The following is a 17,451-nucleotide window of genomic DNA, read 5'->3' as shown; positions in this document are numbered from 1 at the left end:
AACATAAACTTTATTCCCAACAATACTCCATTATTGCCAACAAAATAATAGACATATATATATATATATATATATATATATATATATATATATATATATATATATATATATATATATATATATATATATATATATATATATATATATATATTTTCATTCTCCAATTCCACCCGTGTGCACACGCGTCCTCCATTTTTATTTTTATTTTAATCCTTAAGCCATTCTCCAATTCCATAGTGTGCACACGCGTCTTCCAGGTTTTTTTTTCCCTAAAAATTTAAGAATTTCCAATTTCCAACACTAAATCAAAATCTTAAATTTTCACTATTTTAATATTAAAATAAATTTAAAAAAAAATAAACTAACCCTAATCTAGATTTGGGGTTTTTCCAAAAAAATATATCTAATATGCTTGAAATTAACTAATGAATCTAAAAAAAATAATCTAGGGGTTAGAATCTTACCTATAGAGGTTTGTTTTTCAAACCTTAAAATCTGACCTCAACTTCACGTTCTCTGGAAACTCTCTGCGAATAGGAACGCGATTCAGAAAAGAACAAGAAGAAGAGAATTTTCTATTTATACCTAGGGTATTATTCATAAAATTACCTTTTCACACCTCTTCCATTTTATTAAATTAATTAATTAATTAATTTAATATCATTATTATGAATTTCCTAAATTACCCTTTTAAAAAAAAACTTGGCTGTTACAGTATGGCCAAGAGCATTTGTGCTCAATGCCATTTTTACTGAGAAAGGGTTTAAGCATTGTAAATTTTCCCCCATTATCAGTTTGCAAGCATTTGATGGAAGTGTTGAATTGTTTTTCTATCAGATTTTTGAATTTGATAAACATGGAGAAGACTTGGTCTTTAGTTGTAATGGATAGAACCAAAAGAAGCGAGAAAAGTCATCCATAAAGAGTAAAAAAGTATTTTGCACTAGTTGTGGCAATGGTAAGGGTTGGTCCCCATACATTATTGTGCATGAGTGCAAGAGGATGTTGTGCACGGGATGTGAAGAGTAAAAAAGAAGTTTATGGCTTTCTGCACATTGATAAGCTCTACAAGCATGGTTTTTATTAAAAGAATTAGAAATATTACATGAAAACAAAATTTGCACAAGTATTAGTACAACAAGGTGGCCAAGTCTTTGGTGCCATAAAATAAGATCAGTATTAGACCAAGTAATAAGGATTGAGCAACTGAATGTGGAAACAACATAGAGGATACCACAATTGGAATTGGGAAATCTATATAGGTCATGCTCAAGAAAGCCTTGGGGGAAGATATTCTTGGTAGTTTTGTCCTTAACAAAAAAGTAATGAGGATTAAATTGAAGAATTGAATTTTTATCAGTGCAGAATTTAGATACTCTGATTAGGCTTGATGTAAGTTGGGGAACTTGTAATATATGTTGTAGTTGAAAAGTTTTATGAGGTGTATAGAAGAATTTAGAGCCAATGTGGGAGATAGGTAACTGCTTACCATTGCTAATGGTAAACTTGTCATTACCTTGATAAGGAGCATTGTTTGAAAGATTTGTTGAGGTATGGGTAAGGTGGTGAGTTGCTTCGATGTCCTGAAACTAAGAATCTATTGAGTTTGTGGAAGAAGTAGCTACAATGGCTTAAATGTTGTTGTTTTTTTTGGAAGAGACATTGAATGATGTTTTTATTGTTGATGAAGAATATGAACCTTGGAAGTTTACATCAAACCAGTGAAAACATGTTATCACTATATGACCTATATTACCATAAAGTTGGCATTGTGGTTTATTGCTAGAATGTATGAACTGAGGATCTTGGTTGCATTTTCCAATGCATGGATCATGATGACATCCAACAGTAGTTCTCATTCAATTTTGTGCATTATGAGAATGATTCTGGTTGGAGAAGGAAGAGTTATGTCTTCCATTATTGTATTTTCTTGATCAATTTTAAGTAGCTATGTGTGTAGTAAAGACTTCATCACATTGATTTTTTTGTTTATGCACGAGGAGAATGCTATGAATAGAATGAAGATTGATGTCATCTTCATGTGCAATTGGAGAGGCCACTATTGGATCATATTTAGTTCCAAAACCATCAAGAAGTTATAAAACTTGGTCTTTCTCTGGTACTAGTTCTCCAATGGTTGCAAGAACGTATGTAAGAGACGTTTTAATTTGAGGATATATTCCATCATGTAGAGTGATCTTTTTCGGGTTGTCTAAAACGCTAGTATGAGTTGCATTATCTTTGCATTTGATGAAGTAGAAAATATCTTCTTTTGTGCAATCCATATTGCATGAGACTTTTGATGTCCAATAATTTGTCCCATGATCTCTTGGGCAAGAGAGGAATAGATCTAACTTAGGATTATATGATCATAATGTCTCCACTTGAGAAATTCTTGATTCATTTATCTTATTCTTGTCATCATGGGTGGACATTCTTTTAGCCCTTCAATATGCTCTTCAAACCCGTTGGCATAAATTACATTTTCCATTTGAGTATGCCAAAGGATATAGTTGTCTTTATCCAGTTTGATAAGAAGATGGTGGTTGAGCATGTGCATTCCAAGCACTGTGCTAGATGGCTGTGGAGATATGATGTCTTGTGAGTTCTTCATTGAAAAGTCATGAATGTAGCTATTGTTCTTCAAGAATGCTAGAATTGCTACTTGGTTAGAGAGAATATGGGTATGTTTATGGATGTCACAAATGGAAGGGTTATGCTTGGCTCTGATACCATAAAAGGGTTTTTAGTTTTTGACATAAAGCAATCGCAAGAGTATTTATTATTGAGTTATATTGTTATGGAGTCTTTTACATATATATACTGATTAATCCAATTCTAGTTGTTGCTCTAACAATTCTTGATTTTTGATAACAGGCTAACTAATCATTAACAATAGTTTGTTCATATTGTTGCAAGTCTTGAGTTGGGGCTGCTGCTTTTGATAATATGCAGTTCTTATGGTTCAATTACTAATGCTGGTAATATCGTGTTGAGTTATTGGCTGTAAGGTTTATCACCAATCAATAAGGATAAGTATGCTTTAATATTGACTTTTAAAAGTTAAACATTTTTTAATTAAAAAGAATCATATTTTTTATAAAGGTTTTGAAAAGAACTCATTTATGAAAATTGATCATTTTTATGAAAAAATGAGTTTGATTTATATAAGATTTAAAACTTATGCTTAACATGCTTTTTCACTATTAAAAAAAAAACAATTATATGTTTTCATTTTGAACCAAATTGAGTAGTTGTAATTGATTGATTTTGCACTTTTTGTGTTTCCAACTTGGGTAGTTGACCAAGCGATCAATTGGTCAACTGATTAGTTCACCTAGGTTATTTACTTAAATAGTGTACTTGACAATGTCTAACAAATGGCAAATTAATTGAGCAAATAGCCAACCGGTGAACCAATTGTGTAATAACTCTAAATTTTAATACGTATTGAAGATACATTATTTTAGGAAGTAAAAATCTTTAGTATAAACTATAAGTGAAGTTACTCAAATATATTGTCATTGGTAGTATTACCGAGACTAGTAGGGTTTAATACACCAGTTTATTCCAATTGGTAGCTCCATTTTCTCTATTTTAAGATAAATCATTGTGTTCTAGTAGCCTTTCTAATGAAGTTTTGTTTTAGAAGTTCATTTATGCAAGGAAGTTGAAATTTGAAAACATCTAAATCAAGAAAAGATTGACTAAGCAAAAAAGAATGTTCAAACACTTTATCTATAATAGTTAATCTTTTAATAGTCAAAGTAGGTTTGAAGTTAATTTGAAGGAAAATTCATTAGTGATGATTGATATAAATATCAAGGGAAAGATTGAACTAATATGTTAAAAGTCTTAAGCTCTGTTTGATTCTTGGAAAGTATTAAGAAAATGAAAAAAAAAATGATAATGAAAATTATTTTCTCATATTTGGTTTTGCTATGGAAAATATGAAAGAAAATTAGACATTAGTAAAATAATTAGAAACTTACATAATTTTAAATTATTTAATTTTTATATAGAAAAGTTAAAATAAGGGCAATGAGTTTGAAGAAACATATAAAAATAGTTTATTGACTTTAAATTTATTTTTATTTTCCTTCACTTTTTCTTTCTTTCTATTTTTCTTCTCTATTTTCTTTCTCTCATTTTTTTCCCTAAGATTTTTTAAGAACCAAACATAACCTTAATGAACATTTAATCATTTTGAAAAGAAATATGCAATGATCAATTGTCACTTTTTCATTTAATATTAAAGGTTTATATGTTAATCCAAAACAATAAATTGTTATTTTAAAAATGATCAATCATTCTCAAGGTAGAAGGTAACATTTTTTAGTATAAAAGTAAGATGATCAATCGTTTTATCCTAATTGATCAATTGTCTTCTCTTTATAGTTGATAAAATAAGAACAAAAATGGTTAGCATGATCAAGAAAATGATTGTTTGTCTTTCCTATCTATGATCATCCTATGTATAAAGAAGTAACACTCAAATGCATAACGAAATCACGATTGATTGACCTTGTTAAGTTCATGATGTTTTGAAAGCATGTAGCAATATCACCCTTAACACGCAGCTAAAAATGGCCCTGTGGACCCGCATTTTTCACGTGCGTCCCCACTTGATCGGCGAGACTCGCTTTTTATTCGTGAAAAATTGATTTTTGAAAAAAAAGTTGGAGTCGCCACTTATTTTATTTTTATTTTAAAGGGAAAATAAAACAATAAAGAAAAACCCTAAAATGTGACTCCATAATTTTTGGAAAAAACATGTCTTTGAAAAACCCGAGTCTAAGTCCGGGGATCAGGTTACCTATTGGGAAGGTACCTTTAAAAGGTAGCACCCCTCTAAGCCCTCTAAAGGTCTCTACTGACTAAGTTAAGGGGAATATGACAATTAATCGGTTAATTATGGATACCTAAGTAGGCTATGTGATTTCAAAAAAAAGTTGCATGCTAAACAAGATCAAATCACAATAAAGGAGAGTTAGGGTGCGTACTTGAACCGCTCTTCAAGCGCTATCATAAAACATAAACGGTTAATTTAAACAATATATCATCCAACATGTATTTTATTGGAAATAATCAAACAATGAAACATGTATATCAGAATACTCAAGCATTATTAGACATAAGCATTATTTCACAATGACAAGGACATTCACAGAATTCAGAAAGTAGGTGATAGAGGACATACCTGGATAGCATAGATAATTTGTAACGTGCTTCCTCAAGTTGTAAGGGGTTAGATAATAAATAATAAAATATAGAAATCCTAGCATGCTCGTTATCTAATTATCATAGCAGAAATTATCAAAGTATATGAAAACAATAATTATCACACTCATCTTGTATACAATTCCTAAAAAAAAGATAGACATAATTTCAACAAGTGACAAAAGTGGCAACAAAAATAATTTTTGAAAAGATTTTCTTATGTAGGGGTTTCACCAATTCCTCAATTGATATACACGAATTTAGCCTAGAATTATCCCATTTATTTGGAACCACAAGCTTTGATTCGTGTCTTTGTTCAAAATCAAAATTTTTTGTTGAAAACCGAGAAGGATGCAAACCGAACAAGATATGGTTGCATATTATTTTTAAATAATTAAAAAAAAAAGGAAATTTTGATCCTAAGGAATCTAATGAGTTTTTGAAATAGATTTTTTTTTAAAATGATTTTTTTGATAAAAGTATTTTATTTTAAAATAAAAGGGGTTAATTTGGAAAAAATAAAATATGAGAAATAAAATACCAAACAAAACAAAAATGAAACCTCAAAGTAAAATTTTTTTTAGCAATTAATAAAAATGATAATGGTGATAGTAGAGGCCAGTCTTCATGATTTTCCAATGGCCTCAGAAAAATAAATTTGACAATAGGCTTATCAAAGTAATAAATTATTAAAACTTAGATCAAATAAACTAATGAGATATCCACCAAGAATTAATGACTAAGATTCATGAAACGTCTAAATTGAGAATAGCAAATCAAGAGATAACATAAAATCAATGGAACACGCAAACACATTTAAATCTAAAAGAACAAATTAAATCAAACTAAATTGGAATAAAAAATAGTAAAAATAAAAAGAATAAAAAAAACATGAACTTTATCTTATTGGATCAATTAAACTAGTCATATAAGACTCAGAAAAAAAGGCAAATTGAAATTGGACCAAATTAATTCAATTAAGGTAAACTAAAAACATGAATTTTCAGACATCGAATTGATTTTATTAATGACCTAAAATTATACAAACTCCTAAAATAATTAAAATGAATCAATTTAAACAAAAGGAAACTAAAACAAAATATGGATTCAGGGAATCTAATTTCAAAATAAACTTACATTATTAAAAAGAAATCTAGGCTTAAAATTGAATTAAACACTAATTAAAGTCAATCTAAACTTAAATTCTTAACACACGTGATCAATTATTTTAACAAACTAAATTTTACTTAAACCTAAAGTCGAGTCAAACTACCCAAAACAGATTTTTTTTTTTTTTGAAATTGAATCTTTAATCCATAGGATCAATCTTATTAGTAAATGAATAAATAAATAATGAATCACTAAATTAGTAGCACATAAATAAATAATAGTTAATTAAATGAATCAAAGCTAAATTTTTTTTTTTCTCAAAGTTAAAACTACACAAAATTGTATTTTCTGAATTTAATATAATAAATCAAAACTAACTTTAAACACAATTCTAATCTTTAATGTAATAAATCAAAAAAAAAAAAAAACCAAGAGTGAGATTCATGCTGCCATAATAAAACACGTAAATGCTAAAGCTAATAAAAATAGGTCAACCACTCAACCCAATATAATAATCCAACTTAAAATAAACTAAACTTTAGATATTAGTGAAAACCCATATATATATATAAAACTATCTTACCTAACGGCTATGGTGATATCAAAGCAAGGTGGTGTGCAGCTGGTGCGGTGAAGAACGAGTAGAGGATCACTAGTTGTGATGTGGAATTGATGCTGAAAGTGCTCCCCGTGGAGGATATGTCGAAGCCCGGACTGTTTGTTTCTTTTCCCAAGTGGCAGCCGTGTGAATGTATCTCCTTTACGTGGAAAAATAGTGGAAGAGAAAGGGTGAGGCACGGAGCAGGAGAGGACGCCAGCGGCAAAGAAGTTGATGTTACAGCTTGATGATTGCCGGAAATGCACAGGTGTGGCACAAGGTGCAGCCGCGACACTGACAGTGTGGGATAACACTCCGAAAATCAATGTGCAGCTGTCTGAATCATGTTGTCTTCAAGAGAATCTGGTGATCTCCTTCAGGTTCTCCAAGCGACGACCCTTAAGGTTGAATGAAAATCTTCTTTCAATGGTGCGAATGCACCTTTTCCTCTATCTCAATGGTGCTGCCGCACCTTTTTCACCCTTCCAATCGTGCTATCTCACGCTGAGAATCATGCAGCCACCAATCTTGCACCTATCTACTGACAAAAAAACCCCCACCTTTCAGATCACCCTTCCCGTTTTTCTCCTCCTCTCCTCTCTCTGAAAATCACAGCCTCACTCGTCCTTTTTTCTCTTTCCTCAATCGTGTGTCCTTTTTTCCTTTTCTTTTCTTTTCCTTCCTCTCTAGTACCCTACCAACATGGGAAGACAACTCACCAGCCCGGAAAATGATCTTTCTTCCCCTTAATCACGCGGTTGCACTCTTCCTTTTTAGACCACTTTTTTTCTTTTTCTTGAACACAACCTCACTTCCTGTCCACATACATGCTGCACCCTCTTTCCTTTCACTTGCCAAAACCTAGCCTTCTTAATCTTCTTCCCATAATCATCTTGTTGACTCCACCGACCACCTTCATCATGCTAATCTTCTTCCCATAATCATCCTTTCCCATAATCATTCTTTTTAATAATCTTTTTTTTTTTTTTCAATATGGAGTATGTAAAATCCCGGGCAACAAAACAAAATATAACAAATAAAAAAAATAGAAAAAATAAGGGTTAGAATAATAATAATAAAAAAATGTGACTAATAATTAAAAATTCAAACTATGTCATTTTAAAAGAAATTAAAAATATAGATCACATGCATAACTAAAATGAATTATCGACTCAAGCAATTCCCTATCAAAATAAATTAATAAATAGATAAATAAAAATGAAATGAATATGATTATTAAGCTCATGCAATTTTCTAAAAATAAGTAAATAAATGAATAAAACTAATAAATAGAGAAAGATAAAAAAACAAAAACAAAATTAAGCATATGCAAGCCATACGGGCTATGCAACCATGCAAGCCATGCAAACCATGCATCCATGTAAAAAATGATCTAAATGGGCCTAATGGTGATGACTAATGGGCCAAGTGTGCATAAGTGGGCCAAGGGTGCCTAAATTGGCCTAGGGTGCCTAAATGGGCCTAGGATGCCTAAATGGGCCTAGGGTTACCTAAATGGGCCTAGGGTGCCTAAGTGGGCCTAGGGTGTCTAAAAGCTATCCTAAAAAAAAAGCAAGAAAAGCCTAAGTCTAAGTTAGAGCTGTCAAAGGTCACAATAAGGGGTCAGATAATCCCTCAACCAAAGTCTCCGAGGTGGCTTAGAAAAGATAGGCTACACGAGTATTAATGGGCCACCAGGGAATTACTATAAACGACATGTGCGAGGAAGACAAAATAGAGGGTCTACAAATATGCCCCTCTTTGGTAGAGATCACGAGTGTAGGAAATGTGAGTAAAAGTACGAATAATGAGTGGAACGAAGTGAACTATACCGAAGAACTAAAAGAAAAGGACCTGAGATTTTGTCCTAGCACATGACGAGAATAAGCTTTAAACACGGGGACGCAATCACAAAAAAAGGAATAACTTCAGGTCGTGAGCTCAAGGCTTTACACAGAAAGAATGACTCTAGGTCATAGACGACAGAAATGACTCTGGGTCATAAATGAAAAATCGACTCTAGGTCATAAATGGAAAATCGACTTTGGGTCATAAATGGAAAATTGACTCTGGGTCGAGAGCTCTGGGCTCTAAATGGAAAAGAAATGACTCTGGGTCATAAATGAAAAACTACTCTGGGTCGAGAGCTCTGGACTCTAAATGAAAAATCAACTCTGGGTTGAGAGCTCTAGGCTCTAAATGGAAAACCGACTTTGGGTCGAGAGCTCTGGGCTCTAAATGGAAAATCGACTCTAGGTCGAGAGCTCTAGGCTCTAAATGGAAAATCGACTCTGGGTCGAGAGCTCTAGGCTCTAAATGGAAAAGAAATGACTCTGGGTCATAAATGAAAAAAATCGACTTTGGGTCGAGAGCTCTCGGCTCTAAATGGAAAAGAAATGACTCTGAGCTCTAAATGGAAAATCGACTCTGGGTCGAGAGCTCTGGGCTCTAAAGGGAAAATCGACTCTGGGTCGAGAGCTCTGGGCTCTAAATGGAAAATCGACTCTGGGTCGAGAGCTCTGGGCTCTAAATGGAAAATCGACTCTGGGCTCTAAATGGGAAAGAAATGACTCTGGGTCATAAATGAAAAAACGACTCTGGGTCGAGAGCTCTGGGCTCTAAATGGAAAATTGACTCTGGGTCGAGAGCTTTGGGCTCTAAATGGAAAATCGACTTTGGGTCGAGAGCTCTGGGCTTTAAATGGGAAAGAAATGACTCTGGGTCATAAATGAAAAAACGACTCTGGGTCGAGAGCTCTGGGCTCTAAATGGGAAATCGACTCTGGGTCGAGAGCTCTAGGCTCTAAATGGAAAAGAAATGACTTTGGGTCATAAATGAAAAAAATCGACTTTGGGTCGAGAGCTCTCGGCTCTAAATGGAAAAGAAATAACTCTGGGTCGAGAGCTCTGGGCTCTAAATGGAAAATCAACTCTGGGTCGAGAGCTCTGGGCTCTAAATGGAAAATCGACCCTGGGTCGAGAGCTCTGGGCTCTAAATGGAAAAGAAATGACTCTGGGTCGAGAGCTCTGGGCTCTAAATGGAAAATAGACTCTGGGTCAAGAGCTCTGGGCTCTAAAGGGAAAATCGACTCTGGGTCGAGAGCTTTGGGCTCTAAATGGAAAATCGACTCTGGGTCGAGAGCTCTGGGCTCTAAATGGGAAAGAAATGACTCTGGGTCATAAATGAAAAACGTCTCTAGGTCGAGAGCTCTGGGCTCTAAATGGAAAATTGACTCTGGGTCGAGAGCTCTGGGCTCTAAATGGAAAAGAAATGACTCTGGGTCATAAATGAAAAACGTCTCTGGGTCGAGAGCTCTGGGCTCTAAATGGAAAAGAAATGACTCTGGGTCATAAATGAAAAACGACTCTGGGTCGAGAGCTCTGGGCTCTAAATGGAAAATTGACTCTGGGTCGAGAGCTCTGGGCTCTAAATGGAAAAGAAATGACTCTGGGTCATAAATGAAAAACGTCTCTGGGTCGAGAGCTCTGGGCTCTAAATGGAAAAGAAATGACTCTGGGTCATAAATGAAAAACGACTCTGAGTCGAGAGCTCTGGGCTTTAAATGGAAAATCGACTCTGGGTCGAGAGCTCTGGGCTCTAAATGGAAAAGAAATGACTCTGGGTCATAAATGAAAAAATGACTTTGGGTCGAGAGCTCTGGGCTCTAAATGGAAAAGAAATGAAGACTAACTCAGAAGTGGACATGAAGCAAATGGATCAAAGTCGTGTGATCGAAATGCTAAGGGTTAGACTTGTAAGCTTAGGAAAGAAAATATGCCCCGGTATCCAAGGTGCTCGTAGTGCTGAAACAACCAATAAATCAATCATTTGCTAAAATCAAGGTGTCTGTAACCGATGCATCGTGACAAACCTCTGAAAAATCTGAACTGAAAGAGCTCTCTATGTCTCACAAGTTGCTCTGGCGTCAAACCTCAAAAGGTAAATCTCGGAGTGTGTATATCGTGACTCATCTAAAAGAAAAACTCAAAGTGCACGAAAATACTGATCATCTAGATAACCCGATCCACAAGATAATCAATGAAGAAAACAATCTATCTCATGAGCATTTGGCTAAAGGATCCATCCATGCTCCTCGGGTGAAACCTGATGTGATCCATCTTTATCTCAACAAATCCATGTAGGGAGGCCCTGATACAGTCGATCGTCGGAAGCTCTGGGCTAGTACTCAATCTAAAACCAAGCTGGTCACTGTCTCAATCTCAAGGATACTCAGAAAGTAGGGAAATATGCCCCAGTATGAGACCTGATGTCAAAGTCATAAGCTAAACAACCGACACCAATCATCCATCCTCATATCACTGCTCAAATAAATCTCGTAATGGAGAGGGGAATATGCCCCAGTATGGATATTGGATGTCGAAGTCGTGAGGCAAACAAACTAACAATGATCATCCATCCTCGTACCGTTGTCCAAACACAATCTCATCAAGGAGAGGGGAATATGCCCTAGTGTGGATAATCTAATGTCGAAGTCGTGAGGTAAACAAACTAACAATGATCATCCATCCTCATACCGTATACAATAACAGATAAGAATCTCGAAGGAAGGGGGAATATGCCCCAGTGTGAATATATGATGCACAACTAAAGGGTGAATCCAACATCATCAATCAACTGCCCTCAGCTCAACAATAATCTGCTAGGAAGTTAGAATAATGTATCGACCAATGCCTCAAGGGAGACACTCTAAATCTAATCTCAAATGAATATCCAAAATGATGAGGAATGTGGTAATCTCGAGATGGGGAAATATGCCCCAATGTGGATGTCTGGTGCACGATAAAATGATGAATCCGATATCCTCAATGAACTGTCTCCAAACCCAAAAATCCATCAAAACAGCAATATGCCAAGCAAGAGAGAGACCAAATGCTTCCAAAAGTATCTTCCATAAAAGAGAACATAGTAACGACTATACTTCAACCAATCTATAAAAGTCTGTCCAAGTGAAGACTGTCAAAGATAACGTCTGATCTCGTGGCCTCAGGGTGGCCTTAAGACACGGGACGTAACGTAGGCCAAGGTGATAGGGTGAAAGAAATGAAGGAAAACTAGGCTCAAATACCCAATGATCAAACCCGTACCCTCGTGTACAAGATGTAATGCATAGAAAAATCTCATGAGTCATGGACTTAGAAGTAACCAAAGGGAATGTCGATAACGAAATGAGAGAAAGGATGAATGGTCAAACCATCAATGAAATATGTGAAGATGTGAAGAAGGTATCAAATTAGTAATGGGCATCAATATGTAGGGAATGAATAAAAGGTGGAACAAAGATATGGAAAGAGGTAATGGGATACAAAAGAAAGCAATGAGAAAGTGGAACGAGTGACGGTCAACCCATGTTAGTACTGTAAAGGAAAGTCATATCACCAATGATGGAATGGTGGGTAAGGCAATGATCCGGAGACCCTAGTAAAAAGATTACTCATCTCTCATACCTAGTATATATCAAACATGATCCAAAAAGCATAGGATCTCATAGAACTCTCATATGAACCCTCGACACTCCAAATGCATAACAAGAGTGGCTCAAGGACTGAAAAACTCATAAAAACTCACGAAAACCCACAATGACAAATATACCCAATAAATGAACCTCAAAAGGTGGCATAAATACCCAATGGAACGAGATACCACACATGAGCATATCGTTGCGTTTTTTTTTTTTTTTTTTTTTTTTTTTTTCTGATTTTTAATTGTTTTTTTTTTTTTTTTGCGCATGCTCTGATCATCAATGAATCCAACTCCAATGAAAAAATATAAGAAATGAACAAACTCTCTCTGACCACTGATGGATACATGAACCCCAACCCTTGAGACAACCTCTCAAACTAAAATCTCCAAATCAATGTCAAATGATGGAATGAATAGAGTGATATGACTGCCCTTTTTGCACTAAGACGTGAAGAATCATCAACCCAAGGAAGATAATAGATATGATGAAGCAAATAATGATAGAGACAAGAAAGAGAATGAATATATGATGATAATAAAATAGAACAAATAGGGTGATAAGAGGATGGTAACAAAATGAGAAGATAGACCTATAAGTCTAAAGCTCAAGAGACTTTCCTAGCAAAGCATGCATATACATCAAAGGGCCCCAACCCGGGTATAGAAATGGTAATCAAAGCTATAAGAAAGAAATAAGGCTATAACATACCACGCGAAGCTTAATAGGCTAGCAACGGTCTAATATATAGAGGTGATAAAGTATGAGGCTAACAGAAATGATGGCCACCCATCCTGCGACCACGGTCTCAAACATAATACTTCTTTAGCTGATCCACGTTGGTAGGCTCTGAAAATTGGTTTCCATCTAAGTCTGTCAACCATGCAGCCCCTTCTGGAGTCAACTCTCGGATAACATAAGGCCCACTCCAACTAGGTCTAAACTTTCCTCTAGGGTTTCCAATCAAACCTCTAAGAATCCTCAAAACTAAATCCCCTTTTTGCAATGGTCTAAGCTTAACTCGTTTCTTGAAGACACGAGCCATCTTTCTGTGATAGGCCTGAACATGATCTGCCGCTCTCAATCTCCTCTCATCTAAAAGGTTAAGCTGATCAAATCGAGCCTGAGCCCACTCTGTCTCAGAAATCTGCTGCTCAAGGGCCACTATCAATGAGCCCATCTCTGTCTCGATTGGCAAAACAGCCTCCATGCTATACACTAAAGAGTAAGGCGTGGCTCCTGTAGAAGTACGAAAAGATGTACGATATGCCCACAACGCAAAAGGAAGCTTCTCTGACCAATCTCGAGAAGTCTCAACCATTTTCCTCAAAATCCTCTTAATATTCTTGTTTGCAGCCTCTACTGCCCCGTTGGTCTGTGGCCTATACGCTGAAGATCTATGATGTCGGATAGCATACTTCTGCAACAAAGTATCTACCTCAGCTTGGAAGTGCACCCCTCTGTCGGAAATCAACTCATGAGGAACCCCATAGCGGCAAATGATGTGTGATATGATAAAACTAGCAACCCTAGCAGATGTCAACCTCGCATATGATGCGGCTTCCACCCACTTGGTGAAATAGTCTATGGCAACTAGGATGAACTCATGACCACTGGAAGATTTTGGTGAAACCTTCCCAATAATATCAATACCCCATACTGAAAATGGCCATGGCGAAGTCAAGGCGTGCAATTCTGATGGCGGTGCATGTATGAGATCACCATGAATCTGACACTTTGGACATTTCTGAACAAACTGACAACAATCTGTCTCCATAGTCAACCAGAAATAACCCGTCCTCATTATCTTACGAGCTAGCATGTGTCCTCCCATATGCGGACCACAAACTCCAGCATGAACCTCTCTCATCACTCGATCTGCAGAGGCTCGATCTAAACATAAAAGAAGCATACCATCAGTTGATCGTCTGTACAAGGTATCTCCGCAAATCACAAATCTAGTGGCTAACTGCCTCAATGCCCTACGATCCCGGGCAATGGCAACCTCTGGGTATATGCTAGATCTAAGAAGCTGATAAATGTCATGATACCAAGGTAGATCATCTTGGGTCTCCGTCTCTCCAATCAAACAACAATAGGCGGGGGCAAACCTCGACTCAATCAACAATGGACGTATAACCACATCAATCGGAATATCCACGGAAGAAGCTAAGGTAGCTAAGGCATCAGCAAACTGGTTTTGTGCCCTAGGTAGATGAGTGTATCTCAAGTCATCAAATCTCCCAACCAGTAACTCTAAATAAGCATGATACGGCCTAAGCTTTACATCCCTAGTCTTCCAATCTCCCTGAATCTGCCTGAGTACGAGATTGGAGTCACCAAATACTTCCATCTGTCTAATGCCAAGCTCTAGTGCAGTCTCTAAACCAAGGATACAAGCCTCATACTCAACTATGTTGTTCGTGGTGGGATGTCGATCTGAAAACACCAAACGAACTGACCTCGGAATATGATCACCTTGGGGAGATATCAACAAAACGCCTATCCCAAACCCTAATTGGTTGGCTGCACCATCGAATTACATGCACCATCCTGATAAGCTGGTCATAGCAACAAACTCCTCATCTGGAAAATCATCATCAGCTGGTCTATCCTCAGATGTCGGTAGTGAGGCTAAGTGATCGGCCACAATACTTCCCTTAATAGACTTCTGAGAAACATACTGAATATCGAACTCTGTCAAAAGTACAAGCCATTTCATCAATCTACCAGTCAATGCAGGTTTATCAAACAAGTATCTCAACGGGTTCAGGCAAGATATCAAATGCACTGAATACTCTGTCATGTAATGCCTCAATCTCTTGGTAGCCCAAACTAGTGCTAAGCATAGGCGTTCAATCATAACATATTTCACTTCATACTCCAACATCCTCTTACTCAAGTAGTAAACAACCCGTTCCTTCCCTGAGTCATCAATCTGTGCTAACATGCATCCCAAGGCCATGTCTGAAACTGACAAATATAGAAGAAGTGGACGTCTTGGCATAGGAGCCACTAAAATAGGAGGAGAAAGCAAATACTCCTTGATATTCTCAAATGCAATCTGGCAGTCGTCATTCCAAACCGTTGGCTGATTCTTCCTTAAAAGACAAAATATGGGCTCACATACGTCTGTCAATCTGGCTATGAAACGACTAATATACTGTAACCTGCCTAGAAAACCCCTGATCTCTTTCTCAATCCTCGGCTCAGGCATGTCAAGTATGGCTTTGGTTTTATCTGGGTCAACCTCTATGCCCCGATCACTGACCATATGCCCCAACAGTTTCCCAGAAGTCACTCCAAAGGTGCACTTCTTGGGATTCAACCTCAATCTAAACTTCCGGATCCTCTCAAAGAATCTCTCTAAAGCATCTAGGTGATCTGCTCTACCTCGGGATTTCACAATCATATCATCCACGTAAACCTCGACATCCCTATGCATCATGTCATGAAACAAAGTGGTAGCGGCTCTCTGATAAGTGGCTCCTGCGTTTTTCAACCCAAATGGCATAACTCTGTAGCAGTAGGTACCCCACTCGGTAATGAAGGCTGTCTTCTCCATATCCTCTGGAGCCATCAAAATCTGATTATACCCCGAGAATCCATCCATGAAAGACAACATCGAATGGCCTGCGGTGCCATCAACCAACAAATCAATGTGTGGAAGAGGAAAGTCATCTTTAGGGTTGGCTTTATTGAGATCTCTGAAGTCAACACAAACCCTAACTTTGCCATCCTTTTTAGGAACAGGGACGACATTAGCCAACCACTCTGGATACTCAACTACTGATATGAACCCAACACTAAGTTGTTTCTGAATCTCCTCTTTTACCTGTAAACTCCAACGTGGATGCAACCGTCTCAATTTCTGCTTAACTGGTCTAGCATGTGGTAGGGTAGGTAAATGGTACTGGACTATAGAGGGATTAAGACCTGGCATGTCCTCATAAGACCATGCAAAAACATCCAAGTATGACCTGAGTAAATGAATAAGTCTATCTCTCTCATCTGTAGATAGGGGTGAACCAATCTTCAGCTCTCTAGGCTGATCCTCTGTGCCAAAATCAACAGTCTCAACATCCCCTGTATCAGGTGAAACTCTCTCATCCACGGGATCAGAGTCATGATTAGAAGAGTCCCTATCCGAATCGGGCCATGCAACTTCATCACTTATATCAAATATCTGTGAAGTGGGTGGGTAGGGTGCAGATATAGAGATACTATCACAAGAGACAGGCGAATACTAAAAAATGCTCAAATCCATAAATGAAGCAACAGAAACATCGTCAGAGCGGGAGACAAATCCCGATAAAACATCAAAAGAAAGAGGTGGGTCCACAAGGTTGGATGCTCCCTCAACTGGGCTAACAATGCCCTCAAACAAGCTACTATCATCCTCTGGAAGCTCTGGAACAAGAAGAGTCTGAGTCCCCTCAAAAACCTTAATGGTAGACACCCCGAACATATCAAATGCTGAAACAGGCTGAAGCTGAACAATGCTGGTAATCTGGCTCATGGTCATCATGTCCATCTCATCTCGGTACTCATCATGGGAAACAACTCCATCAATCATCTCAGTAGAATCGACCATCACCCCATCACCAGTGATCTCCTCTGGAAAGCATAGAGACAACATGCTAGCTCGATCTGGAGACGTGGGAGTAATCGTCAAAGGGAAAGGAGAGTCGGGGGCCCCATCACTCAACTGTAGCTGGTGAAATAGATGCTGAAGATCTGTCTCTCTATCTGTATGAACCACACTATCAATCTCCTCTAGACGAGGTCGAGTCTCTGATCCTCTGGCAAAGTAGTCAGCCAAACTCATCCTATAGGGTTGAATAGGATAATCAAATGGTGTGTGGGATAAAAGGGCTCTCACCCTCTCCTTGCGCAGCCGCGCCATGTGACGATAGTCGGCCTCAGTAGGGATGAATCCAAGTCCAAATGTCGTATCATGGTCAATGGCAGCTATGAACTCGCTCGGTCCCTACTGACGTCGTCCTAACCCCATGCTAGGTAGGAAGGTCATACCCCTCATCAT

Source organism: Vitis vinifera, chromosome 4, assembly GCF_030704535.1.
Source record: "Vitis vinifera cultivar Pinot Noir 40024 chromosome 4, ASM3070453v1".
NCBI lineage: Eukaryota > Viridiplantae > Streptophyta > Magnoliopsida > Vitales > Vitaceae > Vitis > Vitis vinifera.
The sequence above is the reverse complement of the archived record's forward strand: the minus strand, read 5'-3'. Positions refer to the sequence as shown.